Here is a 16,287-nt window from a genome sequence, read left to right on the forward strand (position 1 = left end):
ATATTTTTTAATCAATTGTGAGGCAGTGACCGGTGTCACATGCGAGGGTCGCTATGTGTCCCCCAGGATGCAGACGGAGGTGTATTGAGGCTGTGGGAGTGCATTGCAGTCACAGGCATAGCTGTGATTGCAGTGCAAAATAAAAGTAAGTACTGGTCTTGGGCAAGCAATTTGTTCAGGGCAGATTTAAGAAAACTTGCTCTGGGCTTTTATTTTTGAAACGGACATCAGGATGGAAGTAGGGTGGTCCGTTTCCTTACGGACCCTGGGTTTTCCATGTGGCTGAAGGCTACAGGTTTCTTGCAAAAACACCTGAAGCAGAGGGTTGGGTGTGTCAGTTTGGTCTTGCAAGTGTGCAGAGCCAAAGGCTCTGCAGAGCTCCACTTGTGTGAGTTAACACAGGCAAGCGGAGCCAAAAGGCCTGGCACCCACAGAGTACACGGCAGTGCAGTCGCCCACGGCAGCCAGGTCCCGCATGTGGACTGTCTTGTGTCCCGGCCGCGATCCGGAGGATATCGTGTGCTGTGTATTTTCTGTGAGTTGGACATTAAAACACATTTTGCTTTGAACTTTTTTGGGTCACTGCCTCATCATTGCACAGCGTGGATACGGCTGCACTACACAATGCTATTCAAAATAATGCTAGACATAGACCTGCATAGGCGCTGTATACACAGAACGGCAAGATGTTTTTAATCAATGCTATGTTTGCAATGGTGTTTCATGTTTTAGATACCTTGGGGCAATAAAACTTTTGGTTGCAATAGTTTTTGGACCCTTTAAAAAAGCTGGCGCTCCATTTTCTACAGGACAAGCAGCGGTTCTAGATCTATAAATGGAAAGAAGCAATCAGAGCTGTTCAGATCTCGAGGCCCTTGTGCCTGATACCGGCAATCTTCCCATCAGAAGTGACCGAATCAGGTCAGGGAAGTTATTCCCGCCGCGGGACTCTACTGGTTACACAGTAAATAATATAAATGGTCTCTGCTGGTCGTACTGGCACGACCCAGTAAGGGGAGAGCTGTCTGCAGCGCTGATGTGTAGCCAAGATGGAAATCTAAAGAAGGCGAAACGAGACACATAAACGTCTGATTACAAGATCGCATTCACGGTGTCACCGTGACCCACAGAAAGCAGCTCAACGTATAAATCAGGACAAAAAAATCACCTCCCTCCATCCCTCTCCCACACTCCTTCTCCCAGCCTCCTCTCTCTGCTCGGTGTTTAACCAGTTCCTCGGGCCCACCAGGGAAGATGATTCTCAGCGTTGACCCCCACTATCTGTACAAAATTGCATCTACACTTTGTTATTATTATCATGCACAAGGTGAATCATTTGTGTCTCATCCTAAAAATACAGACCCTCCAAAATCACCGCCAAATAGGGCTCTCCTCTGAGCTAGTGGGTAGAGTCCAGCTATGATACACATCTATGAAGTAACATTTCTATTTGTGAAGAGTGGCATGCCAGTGTAAGGAGGCTTATAAGCCATGCAATGCTCCTCTGGGAAATATTTTTCATTACATGGCTTCTAAGTCTCCTTACACTGGCACTTACATTATCCCTTAGATCCCTGTCGGAAGCTTCTCACCTAGCCAAATCTGATCTCATGCTTTTCATTGAGGAAGGGCAACACTTTGAAAAACCATGTCTGCACATTGAGATTCTATTTTGGCTTTTATTCTAAGTCATGTGGCAAGGCTAGTTAAAGGGTCAATATTGTCTTTTAGGATTGCTACTTCCAATAGGTGGCGCTAGAGTTCTAGTCCTCTTCCCCTCTGAAGAGGCAATGTGCATGATATACATCAGCACACACGGATATGTAACATGCTACATAAAGACAAGTGGGCACGTGTTCACCAGAGGCATAGGTGATATTATACAATAGTACTGAGCAGTGTGGTTGTGAATCCAGCTTTGGGAGAGATAAAACATTTACTAGAAAGCAGAAGCTAGATCTGTATGTCTTTCATTCCCTGCTCCTCCTTTCTTCTCCCTTCTCTATCAACAGCTGTAATCTGGCAGTTCCTCTTGTTTTGACCAATATGAATTTTAACAGTTTTTGAAGCAAAGGGAAGAAAAGAAGCGACTCATATGTGGAGAAAGAAACAGATTTCTCTTAGATTCACTTGTAGGATCGATTTATGCTTAGTGAGATGAAAAGACGGATTGAACACTTTCTCCAGCTCAGGGCACACATCGTAGAAAGGAATTCACAAAGTTTCCTACATCCTACAAAAAAGGGTCACATTTTAACAAAAAAGTTATGCAAAATGTAAACATAAGGGCATATGCAAAAGAATAAATCCATACATGATTATGTAAGATTAAAGGAATATCACTGCGAATAATTACCCAAATCAACCTAAGAAGAGCCACGGTTCAACGTGCGTTTCGCACACTGCTTCTTCAGGGGAACAAAATTTCCTGTTTGATCATTAATTATGAACCATAACATAATTTTTTTTTAGGAATGACGTAAAAATAATATATAATAAATGTTTCCAATAAATACGTCTCCATCTGCAGTGAGTGGGGGAGGGGTGATATAGCATAAATGAATGTCTACATTAATTGTTAGCTATGTATCATTCACACCATAGACCAGGTGAGACAGTAATAGAATGTTTGCTCCTGTTTGTATGATTCTTTAGACTCTTTAGACGGAATTGCGTAATTTTATTACATTCTTGAGCAGGTTCTCACAACGATCAGCTCAGAATATCAAAGTTTCGTTTCCTCATCTATCTGGTATTCAAAACATCTAGAAGAAATGGCTTTCCTTCCTTTCTTAAACGGAAAAAAAAAATGTTACCAAACTTGCCCGTAGCCAAAGCCATAAGTCAACATCGGACGGCCAATAATTCAATGTGTTACAATGTATCATTGAAGTCTTCCTATAAGGTGAAGTCATTCAGTTTTACCCCCCTGGGCTAATCTACAAGGCAAAATAATAAACAGATAAATTACGGATAATGAAAGTACAACTAATTAGCCTATAATTATTTTAATGGTTACACTATTGGCTCAGCGACATTGTTTATGGTTTTAAAAGTATGTGAGGAATTCATCGACAAGAGATGTATTGTTCCGAAAAAATGTATTGCGAAATTGTGAGGTTGAGATAATGTTACATAATTGCATAGTCAGTAGGATGAAGAAAGAACTAAACCCTCCATAGACATTAGAGAAAAGAGGACGGAACACATTATTTCGAGAGGGGCTAGTCAAACATTTCCCCTGTGGGCCTCCCAACTCGGGTACAATAGAAGGATCAGACATGCTGAATTTTCATGCCTGGTCCATTTGTTTTCCCGTGGAGGTGTCTGAGAGCAGCTCACTTCCCTCTCGATGGAGCCTCTAAATTTATGGGGGAATCAAGAAAGGTAGTTATTGGCCAAACAAATGGTGTAAAGGCAATTTAATTCCACAAAGTTCAACCTTTTACTTAATTTTGTAAGATTCCAGAGTTCCAGATTTTCCGAGTATCCATGCACTGACTGATATCCAGGCAAACTACTCTACACCATTGTGAAGCCCACCATCTCAGACATTTGCTAAAGGGAGAACTTGTCCATCAGAATACCAGAAGGTCCAACCCTAAAGGACCAAGAGAAGACATTCTCATTTAGAGGAGACTTTGGAGCAATCACTTGTCCCCTAGGGTATATTTCTTTTGAAATGATTTACAAGTGACCTATTTGATGACAATGATTGCCCTGTGGACCCTCAGAATTATTTCTTCAGGTAAGTCCAGCCCAAGGCTTTGAACTGTTTCCACTAAGGAAACCAAGATGTTTGAAGCTCCCAAATCAGATTAGCCTCCTACTCCTTCCTCGACGGATGGTATGAGCCAAAAGAAAGACTTCTTAGGACTATCTCGAAGAGAACATCATCAAATGAGGAAGAAGAACCAGACAAAATTAGCTGAGATTGCAACCTCAGTGATCTGCGGTAACCTTGATGACGGATGCTGAAAGCTCATTCTCCCATGGTTTTCAGCATGGACAGTCGTATCTTGGCACTGTCTGGGACATGTGAAATACAGGCTTTCCACATTCATCAACCTACTCAAGGATATCTCTTGAACTATACCTTCCAGACTTAACAAATCGCACTTCCAGGGAAGAAAAATCCCTGTCTAGAAGAGAATACCTACTGAGTGCAACTGTCGTGAAAAAGGCCGAGTTGGCCTAAACATGTTGACATTCAAAGGTTGCTCTTATTTTTTTACCTTTAATAAAATAAATCTTATTTGCATTCAAAAGGAGTGTGCAATTGATATTTATTCTACAGGTTGAAAACCTTTACCACAGACATGGAATACATGTTTGTTTTTTTATATATATATTTTTTTTACAGGAGATCAGCGCTTCAATGGAATGGGTGTTGGGTGAGTATTATTGATGTTTATTATTTTCTGCTTTTTACAGGAGACGAGAGCTTCAATGGAACGGGTATAAGGTGTGCATAACTTTGTTTTGTACTTTTAAATAAAAAAGTAAATCGGTTTGTATTTTTATTTCAAATAAAGGACTTTATACTGGCTGTCTGTTTATTTGCAATATAACTATAGGATTTGTAGTGGATAGGTGGCTTGTAGACGTCTCTCCATTACTAACTTGTGGGCTTGATGTCAGCGGCCATAGAACAGCTTACATGAACCCCACAAATATTGACCCGACTTGTCACCGCTACAGGGCGGGAAGTGCTAGACAAAGTGCTAGAATTAGCACATCTAATAGATGCGCCATTTTGGCGACGGCTGCGGGCTGCTATTTTTAGGCTTGAGAGGGGCAATATCGATGGCCTCTTACCAGCCTGAGAATTTCGGCCCCCAGCTGTCTGCTTTAGTTTGGCTGGTTGTAAAAAATGGAGGGGACCCCATGCCATTTTTTAAAATTATTTAAATTATTTAAAAATATGGCGTTGGGACACCTCTATTTTAGATAACCAGCCGTGTTAAAGCTGACAGGTGAGGGTTGCAGCTGAGGAGAACCCACGCCAGTTTTTTATTTTTATTTATTTATGGCACAGGTGCCAACTGATGAATATTGACAAATAACAAAAGACGCCTGGCAGTGACGGTCAGTCTTTTGTTATTTGTTTGTTAGCTCTCTGACTGAGCACTCAACCCTTCAACATGTGGTGGTTTTAATTACAGCAGGATCCTACCTACCCATAAATACATGGTTTTGAGAGATGTATTCACAGTAGACACGTAGTGCGACCACCTTGTCATTGGTTGCTTGGCATGCATCAATTGGCCAAATTATGTGCTAAGCGTCTCAATTGTAGCAGTATTGCTATTCATATTTCATATTTTCAATGTCTACAAGCTTTAGCACGATAGAGTGCAACTTTTTTTGTATATTGATGAATATTACCATATACTTAACAAACATAGTGAGAAATTCAGACATTTTTTAATTATTTTTACTATTGTGAACTGGAATATCTTGAAATATTAGCTCAGACACATGACACTAATTCAGCTAAAATAGGCTGACCCTTCTTATTTTCCACAGATCACTTGTTTGCTTTGCTGTGTAGACTGTGACAATATGAGCAGTGTCATTTCATTATCACTGGATATTAAAATTGAATGCACTAAACCAACAGACACCAAATACTTAAGTTCAAACCAGATCATATATACCATGAAGGCAAACAATATGGGTCTCATGGATAGAAAGGTGAAGCTCAAATTTCCTCCAATGGATGGAGAAACTTTAGTAGCGCAATCCATCTGCACGGTCTCATGGCTTCCGCCAATTCTCTGGCTCCTGCGTGGGATTTGTAGTTTGGTGTGTAAATTAGCAATAGACATCTTAGCCCAAAAGAGTTTGGCATGAGCGAACACGTACAAAACCACAAAAGCCCAGGACATGTATAATATAAATTGACAAATTAGCGAGAGAGGTTTAGAGGGTCTTTCATAAAACTGGTCCCAAGTTGACCCTCTTCTGTTTTTTTCCACCTCTTTGCAAAAATATAACAGTCTTTTCAGCTACTGATTATTTTTATAATGTCCAAATATAAGAAAATACGGAATTACACTGAGCCAAGCAGCTCGAGCTCTCTCATCTCACCTTAGAACTGAGCTCCAACCAAATTCTGAGATCCTCAGGGAAGATGTCTGCCGCAGATGACCGTGGGTGGTCTCCAGTTAGCTCCGGCTTACGGCATCAGTCCCTGGGATCAGACAAAGGCTCAGTTATGATTTTGTGGCTCTCTCCAGCATTGGAAACATCAGTCCTGTACATTTCTGTGTAATTTAGACACATGCTCAGTGTGATTATACAGCGTGGGAAAAAAGAATAACAGAGTAGAGGAGAGGGGTTTATGGAACTGCACTAAGAAGCAAAGAAAAGAGCTCGGAGGGCCATGCCAAGAGCTGCTCCCCATCTCCGTAATCATATATGCTAGTAACAGAAATCTTGGCTTCTTGCAAGAACTAACCATAATGAGACTTTTTTTTTAGTTTTTTTCTGTGTTGAAATATGTTAATATACACTTAAAAGAAATCTTGAATCAATACAATTTTCGCACTAGAATAGTTACAATAGATTGACACTTGCTTTGCAGTATAGACTAGGTCAGAATGAGCAGTCATTTCATTATTTGATATCCAGCTCCTTACTTATTGTTTTGTTTACATCAGCGCAGCAATGAGGTGTCTGTGGTCATATACCCTCCCCTTTCAAAATTTGAAATAGTTGATTATTTAGTATTTTTTATTTCACGTTATTATTTCAGAGACAGAGTAACCATTAAGTAGTAAAGAATTCACTGAAACATTTGCATAACTCAGTGTCTGCAAGGGATTTAGTTTCCATTAAAGGGGTTGTCCACTACTTTCAATTATCCCCCCAATGTATCCCCCCGGGGCCCCTGATGAATTGTGTAAATACCTTGCGTTGCCTTTTTCCCCTGTGAGCGGCGCTATGCTGGTGGCTGAGTCCGGGTCACGTGACCCCCAGGCTGCAGCCACCGCTAATTTCCGCCGACGTCACGTCAATTTCCAGACTCTGGAAATTGACGTGACGTCAGTAACAGGCGTGTCCTAGCCGCACAGTCAGCAGTCACTCAAGAGTGACTGGGCTGTGGGCGGGACTGTGCTGTGCTGGGGGCGGGTGGGGCTTTGCTGGGGGCGGGCGGGGCTGTGCACTGCAGGTGTCTGGTGCTGGGATCTGCTTGCTGAGATGTGCTGCGGCGGCTGATCCCGTGGCTGCGGCTGGTGCCGCGGCGGCGGCCGGTCCCGCGGCGGCTGGTGCGTCGGCGGCCCCGCCGCGGCGGCCGGTGCCCTGGCGGCGGCTGCGGCCGGTGCTGAAGGTGGCTGTGCGGTGGTGGTGGCGGCGGCATTGTCTCTGTGTGCAGGCATGTCCGATGGGACTACAAGTCCCATCGGGCTCTGCCTGCTACAGTGACACATTAGCCAATGATGGGACAGTAGTAGTCCCATCATCCGGCTAATGTGTTGAATGTAAAAAAAAAAAAAAGAAAAAAAAAACACATATACAGTACATACATACATAGAACACATACAGGACATGCGCCATGCGACGACATGCTGCATGCGACGACATGCTGCATGCGACAACATGCGACGACATGCGCCAACATGCGACGACATGCGCCATGCGACGACATGCTGCATGCGACGACATGCGCCATGCGACGACATGCTGCATGCGATGACATGCGCCATGCGACGACATGCGCCATGCGACTACATGCTGCATGCGACGACATGCTGCATGCGACGACATGCGCCATGCGACGACATGCTGCATGCGACGACATGCGCCATGCGACGACATGCGGCATGCGACGACATGCTGCATGCGACGACATGCGCCATGCGACGACATGCTGCATGCGACGACATGCGCCATACGACGACATGCGCCATGCGACGACATGCGCCATGCGATGACATGCAACGACATGCGACGACATGCGCCATGCGATGACATGCGCCATGCGACGACATGCGCATACAGTACATACATACAGACATACATACATACAGTACATACATACATTACATACAGTACATACATATAGACATACAGTACATAAAACATAGAGTACATACTCACCATCACTTGTCACTTTGATCCCCGAAGCCATTGTCATCTGTAAAAAATATTAAAATAATAAACAAACACTATACTCCCTGATCCGCAGAAATCCAATTAAAACGAGTGTCCCACGACGATCTCCCGTGGAGAGCAGGAGCATCTGCTGACGCAACCACTCACCAGGGGCACCAGGAACACAATGAGGGGAGGAAGGTATCCTTCCACAATGTATTCCCCACAATGTATTCCTACGCCCCTGTGAGAAAATAGTCCCTAGTCTCACTTTATGGCATGCTGTATGAAAAAGTTCCCACGCAGCTTTTTGCCATAAAGTGAGACCAGTGAACTTTAGTAACCTCAGTGATACACTGCAGGAGCCATTGCCTCCTGTCAGTGTGTCACTGAGGGTCCTATAGAGCGGTGACATCAACCCTAACCCTATCCGTAAACGTGACAGAAATACGTGGCACTTTAATACGTGACACTGAAATATGTGGCACGTGGCACTTACATACGTGGCACTTACATACGTGGCACTTAAATCCGTGGCACTGAAATACGTGGCACTGAAATACGTGGCACTGAAATACGAGGCACTGAAATACGTGGCACGTGGCACTGAAATACGTGGCACTTAAATCCGTGGCACTGAAATACGTGTCACGTGGTACTTAAATATGTGGCACTTACATACGTGGCACTTACATACATGGCACTTACATACGTGGCACTTAAATACGTGGCACGTGGCACTTACATACGTGGCACTTATATATGTGGCACTTATATACGTGGCACTGAAATACGTGGCACTGAAATATCGTGGCACTATGACTGTCAGAAAATGTTCATTAAACGGTTAGGGGTGAGGTTAGGGGTAGGGTTAGGGTTTGGATCCCTTTATCACCCTGATGGTGGTGGGTGGTGTTTCAGTGTTTTTTTCTGTTTTTTTTCTATAAAAACGCATGCGTTTTTAACGCAAACGCATGTGCCTAAAAACGCATGCGTTTAGGCTGGTTTCACACTTGCGTTTTTGTCTGCAGCGTTTTTTGCACAAAAAACGCATGCGTTTTTTTTCCTATATTTAACATTGAAAACGCATGCGTTTTTTTGCACATGCGTTTGGTCGCGTTTTCAAACGCATGCGTTTTTTGTCTGCATGCGTTCATTTTCAAAAATGCTACCTGCAGTATTTTCTTGCGCGTTTTTTTGCCGCGAAAAAACGCATGCGTTTTTTCGCGGCAAAAAAATGCATTGCTGTCTATGTAAACGCATGCGTTTTTAAGCACATGCGTTTGTTTGCGCTAAAAACGCATGCGTTTTTTTAGAAAAAAAACAGAAAACACACTGAAAAGCCACCCACCACCATCAAGGTGATAAAGGGATCCAAACCCTAACCCTAACTCTACCCCTAACCTCACCCCTAACCGTTTAATGAACATTTTCTGACAGTCATATTGCCACGTATTTAAGTGCCACGTGCCACATATTTAAGTGCCACGTGCCACGTATTAAAGTGCCACGTGCCACGTATTTAAGTGCCACGTGCCACATATTTAAGTGCCACGTATCACGTATTTCAGTGCCACGTATGCCACGTGCCACGTATATAAGTGCCACGTGCCACGTATTTAAGTGCCACGTGCCACGTATTTAAGTGCCACGTATTAAAGTGCCACGTGCCACGTATTTAAGTGCCACGTATTTAAGTACCACATATTTAAGTGCCACGTGCCACGTATATAAGTGCCACGTGCCACGTATTTAAGTGCCACGTGCCACGTATTTAAGTGCCACGTATTTAAGTACCACGTATTTCAGTTGCACGTATTTCAGTGCCACGTATTTCAGTCACGTTTAGGGTTAGGGTTAGGGGTAGGGGTAGGGTTAGGGTTTTCTTGTTTTTTCTTGTGTTTTCTTGTGTTTTCTTGTGTTTTCTTGTGTTTTTCTATAAAAACGCATGCGTCTAAAAAACGCATGCGTTTTACCGCGTTTACATGCGTTTTTTCACACATGCGTTTTTTTTAAAAACGCATGCAGATAAAAACGCAAGTGTGAAAGTAGCCTTACATAGACAGCAATGCATTTTTTGCCGCAAACAAACGCATGCGTTTTTTTGCGGCAAAAAAACGCCGCTAAAAATTACTACAGGTTGCATTTCTGCAAATGAACGCGCGCGTACAAAAACGCATGCGTTGCCGAAAACGCGTCAAAACGCATGCGAAAAAACGCATGCGTATTTAATGTTAGGTATAGGAAAAAAAACGCATGCGTTTTTTAGCGCTAAAACGCAGCGTCCAAAAACACAAGTGTGAAACCAGCCTCAGTGCCGGAATTGGCGCATCTTACAGATGCGCCATTTCTGGGGTGGCTGCGGACTGGTATTTGTAGCCGGGGGGGGGGGACCAATATCCATGGCCCCTCTCTAGGCTATGAATATCAGCCCGCAGCTGTCTGCATAGCCTTTCTGGCTATAAAATATAGGGGGACCCCACGTCATTTTTTTTGGAGGGGTCCCCCTATTTTAATAGCCAGTAAAGGCTACGCAGACAGCTGCGGGCTGATATTCATAGCAGGCTACAAATATTGGCCCCCGGCCGTCGGCTTTCCCCCTCTTGCGCAGAAAATTGCGCGGGAGCCCACGACGTTTTTTTCAGTTTTTTATTAAATTAAACGCTCATTAAGGCCTGTTTCACACTTGCGTTGGCACGGGTCCATCGCTATGCGTTGGGCCGACGTACCGACGCACGTTGTGAAATTTGTGCACGTCGTGGGCAGCGGATGCAGTTTTTCAACGCATCCACTGCCCATTCTGAAGTCCGGGGAGGAGGGGGCGGAGTTTTGGCCGCGCATGCGCAGTAGAAAATGGCAGACGCGACGGATGTGCCAACGGTCCGCCAAAACACGACGCATCCGTTGCACGATGGACGCGACGTGTGGCCATCCGTCGCGATCCTTCACTAATACACGTCTATGGGTAAAAAACGCATCCTGCGAGCACATTTGCAGGATCTGTTTTTTTCCCAAAAAGACTGATTGCGGAAAATGCAAGTGTGAAAGTAGCCTTATAGAAACATCGGCCTTTCTATTATATATCTATGGATATATCTATCTATAGATATATTTATCTATAGATATATCTATAGATACATAGATGTATCTATCCATATATTTGGGTGCTTTCACACATCAGGTTTTTGCCGTGAGGCACAATCTGGCGAGTTTTGAAAAAAACGGATCAATTTTTTTCCGTCGGATCCGTTTTTTTCTCATAGAGTTTCATCCGTTTTTTGCCGGATCCATCAAAAAAGCTGTTTCCGCCGGATGGAAAACACATACAGAGAACGTTTTTTCTGTCCGGCGAAAAAACGCACAGCGACGGATCCGGCAAAAAAACGTATGAAACTGAGCTGTGAAATGATGAATCCGGCCTTGGAATCCGTTTTTTCATGCATGTTTCCATTCAAATCATGCACATTTTCCGTTTATTTACTTATTTCCAAAAACGGCATTAAAACCGCGCATAAACCACACCAAAAAAAGCATCAAAACTGCCCAAAAACTGCATCAAAACTGCACCAAAAACTGCATCAAAACCTGGTGCAGTTTTGCAGTTTTGGTGCGGTTTTGATACAGTTTTTGGTGCGGTTTTGATGTAGTTCTTGGTGTGGTTTTGGTGCGGCTTTTTCCGCAGCATGTGCACAACAAGTCTGCGGCTCCCATAGACTTACATTGGTTGTACACTACACTGCGGATTTGATGCAATTCAGTGCAGCAAAAAACGCTGCGGATCTGCAATCAGATCCGCAACGGGTGCACACAGCCTTAGCATTTAGTGAACCTAGCTAAAAAGCCAAGCAAAAAACAAGTGTGGGATTGCACTTTTTTGCCATTTCATTGCACTTTGAATTTTTTTCACATTTTCTGCTACACGACATAGTAAAACCAATGGTGTCGTTCAAAAGTAGAACTTGTCCCGCAAAAGATAAGCCCTCACATGGCCATATTGACGGAAAAATTATGGCTCTGGAAAGAAGGGGAGCGATAAACGAAAAAAGCTCCAGGAGTGAAGGGGTTTAGAAACATGGATATGGACATATCTATGGAAATAGACATAGATATATAGATATATCTGTATGTATCTATCTATCTATCTATCTATCTATCTATCTATCTATCTATCTATCTGTCTATCTTTGTGTGTAATGGAGTGTGGGTTGGACACATGTAAAAGAGGAGGTTGGACAGAAATGACATCACAAATCTTTTTGAAGATAGAGGAGGAGAGGACGGAGGGGTTGGGGTGTGTTTTGGAGTGGGTGTGCCAGGTGCAGAGTTACAGGCGAGTGCAATGCATCATGGAACTTGTAGTATTAGAGCACAGTAAGTCAGGAGAAAGGAAGTTGTCAATTAACCCCATGAGAGCTGGATCCAGCACTAAACATGTGCTGCTACAGCATGGTAAAAGGTAATATTGCTAAAATAAACACAGTAGATGTTTTCAGTGGCACACAATAGCAAGATTTATGAAAAAAAAAAAAAAAAGGTTATAGTAGTGGACAACTTCTTTAAAAATACTTTTTTATTCTTTTTTATTTATGTATTTTTTTTTATTTTGGCTCAAAAACTGATGCTCACTATTCACTGTTGCATTTGTGCCCTTGCTGACTTTTTGGTGTTTTTTTGCCAGTTTCGCATTTGCACTTTATTCTCTTAATTGGCGCCTTTTTTAACCCCTTTCAACCTCGGGTCATTTTCCGTTTCTTTTTTTTTTCATTTGTTTCTTCTCCTTCTTCCATGAAACATTACTCTTTTTTATATTTCAGTCAATATGGCCATATACTGTAAAGGCTTGTTGTTTGCGGGCCGAGTTGTACTTTTGATGGAACCCTTGATATAGCCATATAGTGTACGGGAAAACGAGAAAAAAATTCCAAGTGAGGTAAAATTTTTAAAAAAGTGCAATTCCACAAATTTTATTTTTTTTTTTAATTTACAATGTTAGCTATGTGGTAACTGACCTGGCAACATAATTCCCCCGCTTAGCATGAGTTTGCAGATACCAGTATTTGCATTTGTCGCTATTTTCTGAGACCCGTAGCGTTTCCATCTTGATCTGGGGCTGCTTGAGGGCTTATTTTTTGCGCCCCGGGCTGACGGTTTTATTGATACTATTTTTGGGGAAGATACAGTGTTTTGATCGCCTGTTATTGCATTTTATTTCAATGTTGCAAAAAAAAATTCATTTTGGCGTTTAAAACTTTTTTCTCGTTACGCAGTTTACCGCTCTAATTAATTTATTTTATATTTAGATTGATTGAACATTTTTTAACGCAGCAATACCAAATATGTATTTATTTTATTTTTAATGAGGAAAAAGGGGGATGAATTGAACTCTTGTAATTTTTTACTTTTCTCATACTTTGAAAAACTTTTTTCCCACTTTTACTGATGCTGCAATCGCCCGATTGCTTGTACAATACATAGCGGGGCTTCAGCACTGCTATATGAAGCAGATATCACGATCTCCTACGAACGCCGTCCATAAGCCGACGTTCATAGGAGTATTGTAATGACAGGCACGGGGTCTTCCCGATCACGTGACATGGGCACACGGAATGACATGCTTCCATCCGGCACATGTTAAATCCCACTGTCGGTGATTGACAGTGGGATTTAAATGATTAACAGCCATGAGTGGAGCACCGATCCATAGCCTTTAGGAGTCCAACTCACTGAGAGATCCGATTACAGCTGCCTTTAAGAGTCTATGGAGAGGAGAGGAGCAGGGTGAAAGAGACAAACCCAAACCATAGCCTTTAGGAGTCCAACTCACTGAGAGATCCGATTACAGCTACCTTTAGGAGGCTATGGAGAGGAGAGGAGCAGGGTGAAAGAGACAAACCCAAACTATTGCTTTTAGGAGTCCAACTCACTGAGGGATCCAATTATAGCTGCCTTTAGGAGGCCATGGAGAGGAGAGGAGCAGGGTGAAAGAGACAAACCCAAACCATAGTCTTTAGGAGTTCAACTCACTGAGGGATCCGATTACAGCTGCCTTTAAGAGGCATTGGGGAGGAGAGGAGCAGGGTGAAAGAGACAAACCCAAACCATAGCCTTTAGGAGTCCAACTCACTGAGGGATCCAATTACAGCTGCCTTTAGGAGGCTATGGAGAGGAGCAAGGTGAAAGAGACAAACCCAAACCATAGCCTTTAGGAGTTCAACTCACTGAGGGATCCGATTACAGCTGCCTTTAAGAGGCTATGGAGAGAAGCAGGGTGAAAGAGACAAACCCAAACCATAGCCTTTAGGAGTCCAACTCACTGAGGGATCTGACTACAGCTGCCTTTAGGAGTCTATGGAGAGGAGCAGGATGAAAGAGACAAACCTAAACCATTAACTTTTAGTAGTCATACTCCCTTAGATATCAGATTACAGCTGCCTATCAGAGTCTATGGAGAAGAGAGGAACAGGGTGAGAGAGACACACCCAGACCATCTCTGATGCTTTCTAGTAAGTATTAGTGTAGCCAGAACAGCTACCTTGCTCAGTATCCCTGTATCATGTCCTCCATGCTGCTGCTTCTGCTTCTGAATATGTGCTTCATAGAGACAGGAGAGCAGGAATCCCTCAAGTCTGTGTATGGGAGACATCATAAGAGCTAGTCTCCACCCACCAGCTCAGAGACAACTAAAAATTAGAGAAGGACCCTGCAGAGGGGAAAAATGCAGAATAAGAGACCTATCAGGGCCAGAAATGTTTTTTTTCCATACGTATCCATACAAGACAGGTCATTCTGAAAGAGTAATTTTAAGAGTCAGGTGCATGAAATTTAAGACTGATTCCAGCGATTTATTTATTGTTAAAGGGCCATATACTTAAGCTTCTGGCATGAGTATATTTATGTATTTAGACAGACAATGAATCTTTTCCTTTTTTTTTTGCGCAGTCGGATGAATTCTGGCCACTTTCTAAAAATACTACAGAGCGAAGGATCAGCTGCGCAGTGCTGAGCAGATGCAATAAAACCTGTCCTCTGCCAAATATATCCAATGTCTTCAGGGGGGGAAAGTGAGATCTTTTCTACGGGAAACACCCATCAATGCAGTCCTGGTAACATCTGCATTGCTGCAAGATGACCTTGTCATTTTCTATTCAGGGAAAACTGCTGAAGCAGAAGCACGTGCGCCGGCCGTAAATGAACATTAAAGGAGCTGAATATTAGCGAAAATGTAAATGAAAATCTGCTGTTTCTACATTCGCTCCGATCTGCCGGCTATTTTTAGTCTGCTGCAGTGTAAATCCAATTGACCGCAGCTTGCCGCTTGTAGGATATCCTACCTGCCATAGAAAGACCAGGAGGAGAGGGACACTGAACCCATTGCTTTATGTTAACCCCTTCACGCCGAAGCCTGTTTCCACCTTCCTGCCCAGGCCAATTTTTACAATTCCGACCACTGTCACTTTATGAGGTCATAACTCTGGAACGCTACAACGGATCCCGGTTATTCTGAGACTGTTTTCTCGTGACATAATGTACTTTATGAAAGCGGTAAAATTTCTTCGATATAACTTGTGTTTATTTGTGAAAACAAATGGAAATTTGGCGAAAATTTTGAAAATTTTGCAATTTTCCAACTTTTTAATTTTCACGCCCTTAAAACAGAGAGTGGAATCACACAAACTAGTTAATACGTAACATTTCCCACATGTCTACTTTACATCAGTACAATTTTGAAAACATAACTTTTTTTTTTGTTAGGGAGTTATAAAGGTTAAAAGTTGACCAGCGATTTCTCATTTTTACAAAATTTACAAAACCATTTTTTTTTAGGGACCACATCACATTTGAAGTGACTTTGAGGGGCCTATATGATAGAAAATACCCAAAAGTGACACCATTCTAAAAACTGCACCCCTCAAGGTGCTCAAAACCACATTCAAGAAGTTTATTAACCCTTCAGGTGTTTCACAGGAATTTTTAGAATGTGGAAGAAAAAAAATAAACATTTACATTTTTTTTTCACAAAAAATTTCCTTTAGGAAACTTAATTTTCCTTAAGGAACTTATCTAGATGTGTATTGAGCACCTTGAACCTATGGCTGCTTCACAAAAGTTTATAACGTTAAGCCGTGAAAATAAAAAAAATCACATTTTTCCCAGATAAATCTTTTTTAGCTCCAAATTTTGAATTTT

At 42.6% G+C, this 16,287-nt stretch overlaps 1 long non-coding RNA gene across 2 annotated transcripts; it reads right to left on the reverse strand.

Moving 5' to 3' along the window:
• Positions 1–2,081: 2,081 nt before the first annotated feature.
• On the reverse strand, positions 2,082–15,524 carry LOC143781598 (uncharacterized). Of its 2 annotated transcripts, none has more exons than XR_013216771.1 (3): positions 15,432–15,524; positions 6,094–6,196; positions 2,082–2,233 (listed from the first exon to the last, which is right to left on the reverse strand). It is a non-coding gene; the product is annotated as an uncharacterized LOC143781598 (long non-coding RNA). The 2 variants fall into 2 exon arrangements; XR_013216772.1 differs by lacking the exon at positions 2,082–2,233 and adding an exon at positions 2,756–2,939.
• Positions 15,525–16,287: the final 763 nt, after the last annotated feature.

This window comes from Ranitomeya variabilis, chromosome 6, assembly GCF_051348905.1.
Source record: "Ranitomeya variabilis isolate aRanVar5 chromosome 6, aRanVar5.hap1, whole genome shotgun sequence".
In the NCBI taxonomy this organism is placed as follows: Eukaryota; Metazoa; Chordata; class Amphibia; order Anura; family Dendrobatidae; genus Ranitomeya; species Ranitomeya variabilis.